A 15595-nucleotide genomic window follows, 5' to 3' on the forward strand; every position below is an offset into this window, starting at 1 on the left:
CAGCATCATAGGAGCAGGAAGGCTGACGTTTCGGGCCTAGACCCTTCTTCAGAAAATTTAGGCCCGAAACGTCAGCCTGCTCCTATGATGCTGCTTGGCCTGCTGTGTTCATCCAGCTCTACGCCTTGTTGTCTCAGATATTTGATCCAGTCGGATTTCTCTGTCTCCTGCTGAGAACCAAACACTAGTTAGAATCAGATGGCTGCCCATACAAGTCACCCTGGCACAGTTCACCAGCCTACATGCTAGCTCTGATCCAGGAATCTTCAAACTTCTACTGCCTTTTTATTTTTTATTCATTCGCAGGACAAGGGCGTGGCTAGCCAGGTAGCATTTATTGCCCGTACCTAATTGCCCAGAGGACAGTTAAGAGTCAACTACATGGCTGTGGGTCTGGAGTCACATGTAGGCCAGGTAAGGATGGCAGTTTCCTTCCCTAAAGGACATTAGTGAACTAGATGGGTTTTTCTGACAACTGACAATGGATTCACGGCCATCATTAGACTGTTAATTCCAGATATTTATTGAATTCAAATTCCTGCCGTGGCGGGATTCGAACCCAGGTCCCCAGAAGATTATCTGGGCTCCTGGATTAACAGTCCAGCGATAATACCACTAGGCCATCGCCTCCCTCATATACAGGTTATTAAAGCCCATTACATATTCCTCCACAGAATGACCATCCGTTTTCCAAACTAATATGAGTTTGATCATACCTCAGGCAGTTAACAGATAATCTTTCTTGTAAAACGTAATCCAAACACTAATTGCCGGTCCAAAACTTCATTACTATCCAAATGACAGGTGTTCAACTCTCCGGAAGCATCACCACCAAGGCGGTTTTTCCACTTGGTAGGGAGGTAACCATGTCTGTATGACCACCTAAGTCAGTCCATGATCATATGGTTCAAATTCAGAACACTGGAGTGCAAACATAATTTACAATTTATATTTGCTGACCAAGTTTTTTGACAAAAGCAACCAGGATTGTATATTCTCATCTGATTTTCTCCCCCCAACTTGGTTCTAACCTTCACTTTTGGACAGCCACGCTCTGTTCCCATGTTCTAATCCAGAAATCAGTTAAGTATAGAATTGTAACCAATCAGTATTTTTGCATTCATTTACAGAGTATCATATTACAAGAAGGCATCTTCTACCACAACAGCAGTTTGACCCTATGTTTATTGTAGAAACTCAAGTGATTTACCAGTTGACACCAACCACCCGCATACAATCAAATACAATATGCTATAAACATAATGTACAGATAATATGCTGATGACACCCAACTCTACCTTTCTGTGTTGTATTTCCATGCCTTGATTCCCGAGTAAAATATGAACCCTATCATCTTTGGTTCATGTGTTAAATATCTTCAAATATCTTACACTCTCACAACCGCCGCCATTATTACAGGTCAAATCACTCTATTAGCAACCATTGCCTACTACCTGACCTTGATCTAAGCTCCTGCCCATCACTTCATTTCTACTCCTACTTAAGTCCATAGGCTTGAATAACACAAGGCAACTTTTGTAACTCTAGTCTCAAGGGCTCTTAAATTCTGCCAGTTCATCTCCACAAGCTTTGGGTCATCGAAAATTCTGCTTCTCATATCCTGTCCCACTTGCCCAACATCCAAAGCTTACTGCCTTATGTAGGCTTCCAGTCAACTAGTGGCTAAAATATAAATATGCCTGACATAAAACCAATAGGAGAGATTGGGAATGTACAGGCTTTGCATTGCATAATGTATTCTATACTGTTGGTCTGTTAGCCATCTAAGAAATGGTACTTTTCAGAATGTTATAGAATTAGTAGGCACAGTACAAGGCCAACTAGTAGAAGGCTGTTTCTCTTCCCTCTCTGGAAAAAACTTGAACTATTCAGAGACCAAGGTAAACAAAAGAGCACCATTTTCCTTAGTGGTTATTACGGGTTTGTTGCAATGTCTATTAGTACAGGCTTCCATGTGGACATTCTGTAGGCAATGGGGACATGTCTGGAACCTTCTTTTATTAAGATATACGCCTGCACGTGATTGACAATTTGGGTACCTGACCTTTAGTCATTGACCAGCTGGATATGAAAAAGTGAATGGTACATGATAGAACAACCAGCCCTTAAAACTAAAATACATTAATAGGTTCTTTGGGTTCAAAGGGCAGCCCTTATCTAGCAGAGGGCAAACAGCTTCCTAAACAGTTGGCTTGAGAAGGTAAAGCATAAAATAAGAAAACTACTGCTTACAAACAAAGAGACTGTCACTTCCAGCTGCAGAGATTGGCTTCATCTGACACCATGACAATAGCTATACATTTTTCTTGTCTGTTTAGCCCATGCATCATTTTAATCTATTGTTTCATAGTAAACTACTTAAAATCATCTTGACCGTCTTTTTGGGTAATCAGCAAATCCTAAACCTTAAACAGGAGGCACAAGAATGAATTCCAACCATAGAACAAAAATAGATTGTTTAATGGAATTTTTAAAATTATGCATTATCAAATCACTATTTCAGTAAGAAACAGGAATATTCAGCCGGGTCACAAGTACACAGAATTCAAGTGGACTGAGACAGCTAGATGGAAGTGTTCTTTTAAAAACACCATCTGGAAACAACTCAAGTTCACATGTAGATGCTTGATTTAAGCAAGTAATAATTTGCCAGAGACCACAAAAGGTAAGCTAATATAGCAAAATGAAAGCATTGCAATCTCAAAATTCACTTAAGACAAAACACTTCAGTCGTGTCCACAAAATTAAGCCAAAGACTGCCACACAGAAAAATTCACGCAAATGCAAAATGCCCAAATAAATACCAAAAGAGTTGCCAATAGATCGACCGCAAATTGTTTAGGAACTACTTGAAATTACCGAGCGATAAAATTAATATTCAAAGAAGTGCATTGCTTGTGCTTCATTTTATTATGTAATACCATCTAACTTGTAAACAGGAAATAGTTCGGACATAGACCGCCAACAGAAACCATTTGGTATAACTGCAGTTCACAGCATAGATGTTTACATCAAGTGTCAAAAATGGAGATAACTGGATTTTACATTATCAAGTGCAATTTCTTTCAACAAATTATCAGTGCTGTATATTAATGGAGAATACTATGCAAATCTTCTCGCAAAAAGTTAATTATCTTGTTCAAACTAATTCTACATCTCTTTTCTACCTTTGATCTGGCACTCAGTTTAACAGAGGGGCATAAATTTGTTCCATCTAATTATCTTTGGTTCTGCCACAAACTCAGTCTGAATCACCAACTCTGTCAGTTGCTTATCCCTCTGTCTGAAGTGCAATCATACTGCAAGCAGCCTTGGAATTCCATTTGATCTGAACTGCGCAACCTATCCAAACATTCCCCATCACCAAGATCACCTAGTTCTATCTCCACACTAGTGTTAGACCGATCCCCAGCTTTAGTGTCATCTGCTGAGCTCTCATTCACATGTTTGTTACCTATAGAGTCAAGCACCAAAATCCACCTGGTTAACATGATGTCTTAGATGCTTTCTAAATTGAGTTTATTCAAAATTCTCTGCTGTTTGCGTCCTAATTTGCACCAAGTCCTAGTCACAAAGCACCCTGCATTCAACAATTTACAACATGTAGTAAAAACTATGGCATAGTGGTAATGCCGCTGAACCAGTGATCAGAGCCCCAGGCTTATGCTCTGAGAACATTACCTTAAATCCCACTATTTGAAATTTAAGCTCAATTAATAAGTTCAGAATATAAAACTAGCCACATCAAGCAATCATTAATACATTTAAAAACTCATCTAGTTCATCCACATACTTCGAAGTAAGGAAATCTGCCACCCTCACTCGGTGTGGCCTTCACGCAATTCTAGACTCAGAGCAGTGGGACTGACTCTTAACTGCCACCAAGATCAGTGGTATTACGAATGGAAAGCAACTGCTGACCCGATTAGCGATACCTACATCATTTAAAAGAGTAGAGAGGAAAACAAAATGACACCTGTCCAACGAACCAGTTTTAAGATCTTGATCTGATCATGAATGTGTATTAAAACAAGCAGAGTTTTGTACAGTTGCAAGTTTATGGATAATAGAATTCTGAAGATCAAACACGAGTTTGTTGGAATAAACTTGTCTAGAAGTAACAGAAGCATTTGAATTTAGAATTTCAATAATAAATTAGCTGAGGCAGGGGAAAGAGTTAGGTGATGGCTTGGGGTGAGAAGAGATGCTCTTAGTGATGGTACAGATCTGTGTTTACAAGTTTATCTCAAGACAAATAGGACACCAAATGTTTATAAATAGTCTGGTTCAGCCTCACAAATGTAGTATGGAAAAGGGATGGAGTCTGTGTTTAGGAAACAAAGTTTGTGGATAATGCTTAAACCTTCACAATGTTTAGTTGGAAGTTATTTCTGCTCATTTGCTATTGAATGTCAGCTAAGCAGTCTAATTATCTGGAAACAGTGGAGCAGTTAGAGAAAGTATTGGTAGAGCTACGTATTGTCAGTGCCCCTGCTGAAGTGACATTGCTTTTTGGATTACATCAATTATGGGTATTATGTAGATATAAAAAAAATAAACTTTTGAAAGTGTCCTATTAAAGTCAGCCATTTGTTGGAATAGAAATTTAAAATTAGCATTTAAGAAAGAAAAATTGAATGCGAGGCACTAGTGTAAATTAGAAATTACAGAGTGCAAGACAAAACAGAAGTAAGTTTTACCTACCTGTGCTCCCCCATCTCCCTTATAGCTGCAGAGTCAGCAAGATTCAGCAAGATGGCAAGAAATCTGCACAGGCAATAAGGGAGAAGAGGTGCTAAGACAATAGACAATAAGCAGGCAGGCCAAATATGCAGCAACTAGCTAAGCGTCACAAAGCTAATTTTAGAGAAGTACTTTATGGATAGTTGATTTATAATTTATTTCAAATGCATTATCTTATTCACATCCCCTTGAAATTAAATGCACGCTATGAAAATGAAAACAAATACGCTGTATACATTTACATATCTTATGAGACATCACCTGATCAGTTGTTAAAAGTAGTGGTTGTGAATATGTTCGTGATTTGGCAATTATGATTCATTATCCTTTATCTCAGCAATCAATAAATCACATCTAATGCTACAGTACCAACCATATTGCTTAACTAAATAAAATTTTGAGTACTTGTACTCAAAATTCAAGATCAAAAAATGTTGAAAATACAAATAGTTATATCAGGATCAACTGATAAAATTGAATTTGTCTCCGAATTCACAAATGCAAAATAATGAGACTGTTCTTGAGATCAAAAGATGTGTTCACAAGTTTATGCCTCTTTTACTTTTCAGTTCTGAAGGGGAACTAATGCAAAACATTAGTTCATGATAAGCAAATTTTTTTATATCATTCTGGATTTCAATAGAACAATTATCACATTTAAAAAGTGCTTATTCAAGTCAACAATGTTAAGAAATCAGCATACTTCCTAAAGAACATGGGGAACACATTTTTAGCCTTTCGTTATAATGAACTAATTTATAGAACATGGCCACGTTATGGAAACATCACAATTTTCCAATGAGTAAATTTAGAGCCTAATGGCTGGCATAAGCAACATTAAAATAGCAATGGGATGATTTTTTGTTATTTTGTGGCATTTCAGGGAAAGCAAGATGTTTGTTTGCCACGGCATTAGAAGATCTGACTCTTCGGCTTTCAAACCCAGAAAATGCAACACTTTATTTTAATCACATTCAAAAATGGCACCTTTAACATATCAACAGAGCTTCCCAAATCAAATACGAGATTCATGAGCTCAGTCAGCGAAGGCACCATGAAGCACTCCCCAGCCCCCATTCTTCAGGCCTTCTGTCCACGATCCCTGCACTTACAGGGTCTTCCAAACTACCCACGCCTCATCCTTTAACTCTCAACACTGTGGGATAATGATAATTTCCAAGCCCCAAATTGGGGTCCCAGCATAAAAAAAAAATTGGGAAATACTTATCCAGCAGTTGATTGAATTAAGCAATTGTACAGAATCAAAGAGAAGTGGGAAGCTGCTGCTCTACTTCTTAAAGAAGGGATTTTTTTAAAGATGAATAGATTCTGGGAAGATGGAGCAGTTGTAAGAGTAGGCTTATATTCGTAGTTTTGCCAAAAAAAGTTTGAAAATTGAAAACCTCAAGCAAAATACTTGTAAGATAATCAATGTTTGCAGTGAAGGAGGAAAAGGGAACAAAATAATTTCACTAATCAATTATTACACAATACTATTCTCAAGTGTTTATTTTGTGCAACTAGAAGTATCCAGTTTCAATGCATTCTTTGCAATAATAAACAAACTTCTCGACAAACAAGCATTACCTTCTAATAACTGCTAGTGGTACAGAACTTAAGTCATTGCAAAAAGAAGACAAGAAGTCAAGCACATTTCATTTTGCACTCATCAGAACTAGGATTCAAAGCAGATTTGAAAGAGAAACTGCATTTTATATAGCACAGGAGAAGCGTGCTGACTGGCTCGGTCATCGTTAGGCATGGTGACATAAGGCCCAGGCTCAAGTCCCACTCGTTCCAGATGTTTGTAATTACATTCTTGAACAGGTTGATTAGAAAATAAAAATACCGGTTAAACTTAATTTTCAGATATTGCCATGGGGATGCAATAAAGATTGGCTGTTTCCATAACCGTTTTAGTGTGGAAAAGGTGCAACGTATGTAAAAAAAAATTTCCTTTTGTCAAATCCTGTAGATTTATAAACATATCTTCTGGCATGTACAAACACAACACACCACGAGCCCAACTGATAATGTTACATTGGTTTCCAAAGCAGAGCTTAGCATAGTCCAGATAATTTAATATAATGATTTCCAATAGCAGAACAACATCTAAATGATGGAGCATTAATCAGCTTGCTGCTTGCTGAAAATGGTCAGTGAGATGTGGTGTTTTGACACAGCGCCCCAGTCATTGTTGTACCTGGCATTATACTAGAGTGGTTTGCTTTATTTTCATGTGTACCTCAGTACAGTGAACAGCTTTGTTTGTGAGCAGTACAGGCAGATCATTGGAAGCAAGGACATACAAGGTCAAAAGTCACATGACACCAGGTTATAGTCCAACAGTCTTAATTAAAATCACAAACTTTCAAAGCGCTGCCCCTTTATCAGGTGAAAAGAAGACAGCACCCAGACACAGACTTTTTAAGTCAGAGATCACAAGATCATACAGATGGTGCGAATAAAGTATCAACAGCTGAATAACAAGTGAAGGGATACCTATGATCTGATTAATACAGGCAGAGAGACAATTACAAAAAATTTAAAAACAAGTGGTGCTGGAGACAAACACAATAACTGGAACAAGATGCTAGGTATAACAGTCGCGTTCCAAGGTTCTAACCAAAGTAAGAAGTAATCCAAAACTGTACAAACTAATTACGGTAGAGAAATTATAACAAGTTATCAATGTGATTGTGTCAGAACAGGACAGTGAGGAAGATTTTACAGATACAGAACAGTATGGTGGGTGACATGTAGTGTGACGTGAACCCAGGATCACGGTTAAGGCAACAGATGAATGGACGCTGCGCAACAACCACCAGACAGGAATGTTCCTTACCAGTCAGGGAACACTTCAAAGACATTCAGCCACCAACCTTCGGGCAAATGTCCTCCAAGGTGGCCTTCGAAATACACAACGCAGAATCGCCGAGCAGAAACTGATAGCCAAGTTTCACACCCATGAAGATGGCGTCAACTGTGATCATGAATCTCCACAGCAAAACCCTGACCAATTAGATTCTCAGACCAGGCAGGTGTCAAGATTGCATCTCCAAACCAACAAGGCCCGACCAGTCAGCACCCCATTCATATGCTGTTTAAAACAAAAGGCTTCCTTGTTTCAGGACTGCTTCTTACATCCTGATTTTGATAAGTGCAAGACAAAAAGCTTCAACTGCTAGCATCCTTTTAGCAATATTTAACTTCAAATAATGTAGACAAACAGCAGCAGCGAAATAACTCACTCAAGTTGCACATACTGTATGTGCAGGAGCACCAAGCAAATGTGGAAGGTTTTTTGTTTTTGCATTTAGATTTTGACAGAATTACCTTTCAAAAAGAACATGCCGTTCAAACCAATAGGTCACTTGTCTAGGGGTAACTTTTATATTCCAGTCAAGCCTTCTTCAATCCTATAAATCTCTCTATTTCTTTTGGTGACAGTTTGTCTCCAACATGGCGTTTTATTTGAATCAATGCTTATGCCATCCCGTGTACTATAAGAAACTGAGTATGCTTAGCATGTTATTGTGGTTTATGCACAAACATTACATTCCTCAGGCACGCAAGTCTGTGCTAATATGAAGATATTTGTTATAGAGCAGCATATTTCTAATAGAACAGATTGCTTGAAACAATGACACAAGATGGAATAGGAGCCCTCTATACATCTGGGTCACATGCTATAACATAGTGACAAAATCATAAGCATGGTCTCTTAAAAGCCTTGAGGCATACCTTGCCTGTTTTAAAAAAGACATATGCTGGAAAGTTGACTTCATATACTAACTGATATTGTTTTACACTTCGTGTCATGGAGAACATCAAGCCTCCTGTCATTCAATTAGATCATGGCCAATCACCTACATCAATGCTACTTTCCCACTCTATTTCTAAATGCCTTGATGTCATTGGTCTTCAGAACCCTAGATTTCTGTTTTGAGCATGTTCAACGATTGAGATTTCAGCACCCGCTGGATTAGAGATTTCCAAATATCCCTACCCTCTGGGTGAAGAAATTACTCTTGAAATCTTCAAGTCTTAAATGGCTTACCACTTATTCTGAGATTATGTGCCTCACTAGTCAGGAGAAATATGACACCTACATCCAATCTGTCATGCCCTCCAAGAACTGTACAAGTTTCAATGATATCAACTCTCATATTTCTTCAAAATTCTCGAGGATATAGACCCAGGTTCCTCCATCTCTCCTCAAAATCAATTCCACCATCCCAGGGATTAGTTTCAGGAACTTTGTTGCATTATCTTGATAGCAAGTATATCCTTCCTTAGACAAGGAGGAAAAAAGTGAAGTCAAGTAAACAAGTCTGTTGGTTTCCATTCTCTCTCTCTCTCTCCCTCCCTCCCCATCTCCATCTCCCTCCTTAAATAGTGAGGTCACACTGCTACTTTCCATGCTGCAGGAACCTTGCCAGAATCTACAGAATTTTGAAAGGTAACTACCTACGCATTCATTATCTCGACAGCCACATTTTCAACACTCTGGAAAGCTGCTCATCAGGTCCAGGGAACTTATCAACCTTCAATCCTGCTAACTTTTCATGTTCTCCCTCTGCATTAATGCTATTTTCCTTCAGTCCCTTGGTCACCCAGTATTTCTGTATGATCTGCTGTGAAGACAGACACAGAAGTAATTATTTAGTTGGTCCACCATTTCCCCATTCTCCATTTCTTCACTCTACTTATAATGGACCCATTTCCGTCCCAAGATAAATACTTATTTTCTTTTTCAAGTACCTAAACAAAGCTTTTACATAGCTGTAAGCAAGTATTAAGCAAGCATGTGTTATTTGCCCTTCATCAGTTCCTTGGCCCTGCATTGCTGGGTTCTAAATTGTTCCTCACCCTTGCGTGTCACAGTAGATGAGATATTTGTATATCCTGTGTATTCTGGAAAGACAATTAGATAACTCAAAAATAACACACAGTTGATGCCCATTACATAATGATGCCTGAAAAATCTCTCAAGTACGCTGCACCCCTCCATTTAAAAAGACAATGTTAAAATACAAGTGCTGATCAAACATTGAGACCAAATATTCTGACAACGGAACCTGCATCTTAAATTTTCTGTAAACATACGTTTTAGTGCATGATAGGGATTTGAGATGGTTATATGATTGCATATGGCTAGACGGAAGTTACTGCATGAAGGAAAATCTTAACAAAAGTTAAAATTTGTTGAAGTTATGAATTAGTGTAGTAAACACGTAGAAGAAAATCACAGGAACTATCAAGTTGTACATTAAAAATTCTAAATACATGGTAAACAAAGGCCCAAACGTTTATCTTCAAACGAACCCCTGTCAATTCGTCCGTGTAGCTAGCTTAGCAATATAGCTTGCATATGCCTTTGAATACAGAGTTTAAGAACAATTCACCATTTGCTGTATATAGATTTCTACTGCTGCATTCACTGGGTTGACTGACATTTCTTTCACTAAATTTTGAGGGCTTGTGATCAGAGTTATCTAATGTAGGTAGTTAACCATTTGTAAATAATTTTCAGGTAATGAGTTTGAGTTGGTTAAGCAGCAGCAGCAGTTTAGGATTGACACATTATTTAGTTGGGCAAGAAAGGAAATATGCAACCCATCATAGATGAAAACACTGAATCAATAAAGAGTTGTTCTGTAGAATGGAGAAGCAGAGGCGGTAGACACCTATTTTTCTTTTTGGGCCAAACATGGTATTTCACAGTCTCTTCAGTGACAACCTTGAGGGTTCTTCCCTCAAGCTGATGCAGGGGAACTCCTGGTCTATTCCTAAGGTGCTGGATCATTCTCCTGGATCTTCTTGTTCTCCCTCATACGTCCCAGCTACCCTTGTTAATATGTCTTATTCTGGGGGCTGAATCTATGCTGTGTTAACAATCATCTGCCTGAACCACTTATTTTGGCCGATGACCACGGGCAAGTATTCCTGATGCCAGAAGGAACAGTTGTCCCCTTGCCTTGCTACATTCCCTGTGGTGAACCACAAAACCTTGAAATTTTCTCGAAAAATTCTAATATATGCAAAACATTTCTTGATACAGATGGAAGTAATGTAATAAATCTAATAAAATAGGGTCCAACTCTAGCTAAAGAATAACAAATTATTCAGAACAATTTATGTTAAAAAAGGGACCTCATGGAATAAATCACAGCAAATTTAAAATAATCCAATTAAAAGTATAAGCAGATATAAGAACTGACAATTTCAGCATAATTTTAAACTGTGCAATATACCCATCACTATAAAAAGTTTCACTCCACAGTCAATTCTCACATTGAGATTGTGTTAAAATGCCCCAAAGCAATATTCAACATTGTAACAACACAGTGTGGAGCTGGAGGAACACAGCAGGCCAGGCAACATCAGAGGAGCAGAAAAAGAGACGTTTCAGGTTGGGACCCTACTTCAGAAAGTTTCTGAAGGGTTCCGACCTGAAAAGTCAGGTTTCCTGTTCCTCTGATGCTGCCTGGCCTGCTGTGTTCCTCCAGCTCCACACCGTTATCTCAGACTCCAGCATCGGCAGCTCTTACTGTCTCATTCAACATTGTAATATGCTTCCCCAGCTCTCATAAAACGGCACCTCACGGTTTCAAGTGTTTAAATTGTGTAAAACTTTGATGGTAACCTTCTATTAATATTTTCATTTTACAGCAATCTATAATATTTCTCATTGTTCACTTTGGTTCGAGAGCACACTGATGATTTAACTGAATGGTTGATACCATCCCAATGAATTGTAAGAAAACTGAAGTTGTTTCTGAAACATTGATTGAAAGTACTGTATTTAAATTCAAGTCGTAATTTCCTTCTAAGTTTGTATCATGACTGTACAATTCAAAGTAAGCTAAATACTATTTCAAATTTAGGTGTTTGCACAAATTTGTAAAAATACATTTTCTTCTGCTGTAGCACATTAATCTAAATAGTCTAGCTACTAAAATTAAATAAAGCCAAATAAGAAGTGATCAACAATTAATTCCCAGGACTTCTGTTTTTAAAAATGACATTTTCCATGCATTTTTGAATTCTTTTTGATGAGAGTTCTAGTGCACAGTAAATTTCAGGAAGCTAACTGAACTTGACAAACTCTCCACCTATCCTCTCCTCTATCCATCTTCTATCCGCCTCCCACTCTCTCCCTATTTATTTCAGAACCCCCTTCCCCTCCCCCATTTCTGATGAAGGGTCTAGACCCGAAACGTCAGCCTCTCTGCTCCTATGATGCTGCTTGGCCTGCTGTGTTCATCCAGCCCTGCACCTTGTTGTCTCGGATTCTCCAGCATCTGCAGTTCCTACTATCTCTAACTGTTAATTATGATATCCCCCCCAAGCCCCGTGTGATTAATATTATAACAAAGGTGTATTTTCACATCAAAAAAACACAAAATCAATCAGTTCTATAATAGAACATTAGGATGTTTCTGCTTTCTTTCAGCATAACTGATCACAAAAGTAGTGGACTAGACATTATTAAAGGTGTATGCTTTTAAAATAGTTTGAAGTATTAAATTCTCAGTACCTTCCGATAACCCTAACATGACTAGTTGCAAAGTGGAGGATAATGAAACATTCTTTAAAATCCACCTACATTCAGACTCCAACTCCCAGTGTGTGCTCGAGGTCAAAAGAGCACAGGTGGATACCGAAGCAGCTACACAATAGTTCCGAAATTGATACTGAGGGGGACAATGTGAAAAGAAATATGAAATATAAAATATTGTATGCTATTAACTGATTTCTCTTCATCAGATGGAGTTAGTCAATTGTTATCCCTTTATATTCGAGGCCTCTTCTGTTTCCTTTAGCCCAAATTGTGTCTTGTGCACATTTATTTTCTTACTCAAAGATCTCTCCACAACATCAGCAAAGTCAATATGACCAGACTTCCACAAGATTCCAATACCAATTGCTCAAAGGTCTATGAAGGTTACATAAGACATTGATAATCATTTTGAGACAATTAAAGTTGTTCATCTTCATTTTAAATTACAGGTAACCAAAAAAAAAGTTATATATAAAACTACTTCACTGTAAGAGAACTTAAATATGTCTACACATTGCATATTTTTCACTAAGTAAAGCTTTACGGACACAACTAATCCATGCTCGATACCTGTGGAAGAGCCCTGACCAAGCAAACTTAACATGCTTAGTTTGAATATGAACTGTTAACTAAGACATACGTTAGCTTGCTTTCTCTCCATGGATGCTGCCTGACCCGCTGTGATCTCCAGTAATTTTTGTTTTCAGTTACTAGGGGGCCCTTGTGGCACAGTGTAGTGTCCCTATCTCTGGAGCAGAAGGCACAGATTCAAGTCCCATCTACTCCAGGGCATGTAATAACAAGTCTGAACAGGCTGACTAGAAGACAGTTAATAGTTTCTGCTGCATCTCCATACCAACGAATCAGCACCTTCTTCTCATGCCACAAGAACTGTTACTTCCTTTCTAACGTTGGTTTCCTCATATTTCAGTCGACAAGCAAACACTTTTCATCTTATACTCAAATACAAAATAAAAGTATATTTATTCTTAACTACCAAGAAGATTGCCACAGTATCCTTTCCATTTTAAAAAAGTTTGAGTTAACCAATCCTTACACAAATGACTGAAAAGATTTTGTTGCATTATTTATTTTGCTCAATTATGTATTTCTTACATTGTTCTGGTAACCAAATAACTTCTGACTAGAGTTAGCTTTTACACCAGGCATTCCATTCTTTCATCTCATTGAGAATTGTAGTTCAACTACTGGCAATCTGGAAAGCATTGCTCTTTCAAATAGATAATATATCATCTATTGTTGAACCAATTATGCATTTTACATAGTTCAGAAAACTGACATATCAATCAAATCACCAGACATTATTTTCTCTTTGAAAATGCAGTTAAAAAGACAATGTTCAAATATTCCAAAGTTGACATTTTGAATGAATGCACTTAGCACTCAAACTCCATCATTGTAAATGCATGCGAGTGACCAAATTCATGCACGATTTTGCTTAACTTATGTTTTTAAAATATCACAAGGGGAATGTAAGATCTAAGATTTGCAGCCATCTAGCTGTCCTGGCCACACCCCAGTTTTGACATCACTGTTCAAAAAAGCAATTCAGTCAACCCACGAACTCAATTTCTTATTTCCCTCTAATTTATTTCAAAATTAGCTAAAAATGTTTTCCCATTTTCCCCAAGGTATCGAAAGAAGAAATAGGAGTAGCCAATACACCATTCCTCTCCAATCTACTCCACTGTTTAATAAGATCATGGCTGATCTGTACTCTCAAGTCCACTTTCCAGCCTAATCCCCATTTTCCTCCAAAATAAAAGAACTGATGAAGCTGGATATCTAAAACAGAAATTTCCGTAGAAACTCAGGTCTGGAAGCATCTTTGGAGAAAAAGCAGAGTTTGTGTTTTGGGTCCAAGGACTCTCCATCAGAACCTGTTCAGATCCTTCCATCTGAAGGATCAGTGGACCCAAAACGTTAACTCTGCTTTCTCTCCACAGGTGCTGCCTGACCTGCTGGGTGTTTCCAGCAATTTCTGTTTTTATCCATTCCCTTAAGAGTCCAAAACAGCACAATTTCAAGGGAAAGGCTAACATTTCAGTGGGTTGACCAATTACTTAATTATAACTTTTGTAGTAAAGTTTATTTATGGGCACTTTACAATTGTAATCTATATAACAACTTTTCTAAATGCTACCCATATCACAATCATTACGAAGTACTACATATTGCACACACACCTTCCCAATCAACGATGTACTACAGAGTAGCAAATTTTAGCATGAATGCTTTGTTATAATTAAATCATCAATAACTGTGTGACAGACCATCCAACAAATCAACTGCCTCAGGGAGCCACAGGGCCACAACTTGAGTTGCTGCATAAAAAAGGTTCATGAATGAATAAATCCCAGATTACTACTCCAGCAAAACACAACAACATGTAATTAAAAGTAAAATAGTAATGCTGGAAATATGAATTAAAAGAAGAAAATACTGGAGAAACTCAGCAAGTCTGACAGCATCTGTAGGGGAGAGAAACCCACCCAGTGTTTCAATATGACTAGTCTTCAATACAGAGTCTGAAGAAAAAAAAAAAAAAGTTATATTGGACTCAATATTAATTTGGTATCACTCCCCATAGATGCTGCCAGATCTGCCAAATCTTTCCAGTATTTTCTGTTTTATTTCAAACGGTGCATAAATTTAGGTCAACAACATTACATTTAAAATTCCAGCAGCTACATATCACGCATACAAACAGCCTTGAAAATTTCTTGTTTCTAGACCAAAAACAAACTTCAAATACTGGACGTCGGTCAAAAAAAGGGAAAAAAAAAATGTAAGAAGCATTTAACAACATGAAGAGTCAGCATCAGTGAATAAAACAAGTTAACACATTAGGTGAGATCATTCAGAGTTCTGACAAAGCACTGCACCTGAAATATTAAAGTATCTGTTCATTCCACAGATGCAACCAAATCTACAATAAATGTTAATGTGACTTGAAGTTATAACTTGCCTACCTTTGGGCATCTGGCTGGGAGATGGCATTGACAAGGGCTTCAACAGCTGTGTCAAAGAGCTCAGCATTGTGTAGAGATGTAAAGGAGGCTTGCATCAAACACTCACAATCCAACAAGGGCACATCTAGCTGTACCCAACTTGAGAAGCACTTGAGTGCCTTCTGGCTGATGAATACTGGAGAATCTGTCTGCAACAGTTGCTGTAGAAGAGGAAACACCACACTAGATTCTTGTGCCAAGGCATTTCGCACCTCACCTTTCCGATACTGAG

The 15595-nt window shown here is 38.0% G+C and overlaps 1 protein-coding gene and 1 long non-coding RNA gene across 2 annotated transcripts in view; one reads left to right on the forward strand and one right to left on the reverse strand.

Moving 5' to 3' along the window:
- Nucleotides 1–15589, reverse strand: part of LOC125484168 — a 33329-nt gene extending 17740 nt beyond the window's left edge. Inside the window, exons 1-2 of the long non-coding RNA XR_007263006.1 lie at nucleotides 15325–15589; nucleotides 4726–4788 (exon numbers count right to left, since the gene is read on the reverse strand). This is a non-coding gene — a long non-coding RNA (uncharacterized LOC125484168). The remainder of the gene's footprint in view (nucleotides 1–4725; nucleotides 4789–15324) is intronic.
- ipo13b (importin 13b) overlaps nucleotides 1–15595 on the forward strand; it is a 206707-nt gene that overhangs the window by 45632 nt on the left and 145480 nt on the right. The gene's annotated exons all lie outside the window — the stretch shown is intronic.

Source organism: Rhincodon typus, chromosome 10 (assembly GCF_021869965.1).
Source record: "Rhincodon typus isolate 14 chromosome 10, sRhiTyp1.1, whole genome shotgun sequence".
Lineage (NCBI taxonomy): Eukaryota > Metazoa > Chordata > Chondrichthyes > Orectolobiformes > Rhincodontidae > Rhincodon > Rhincodon typus.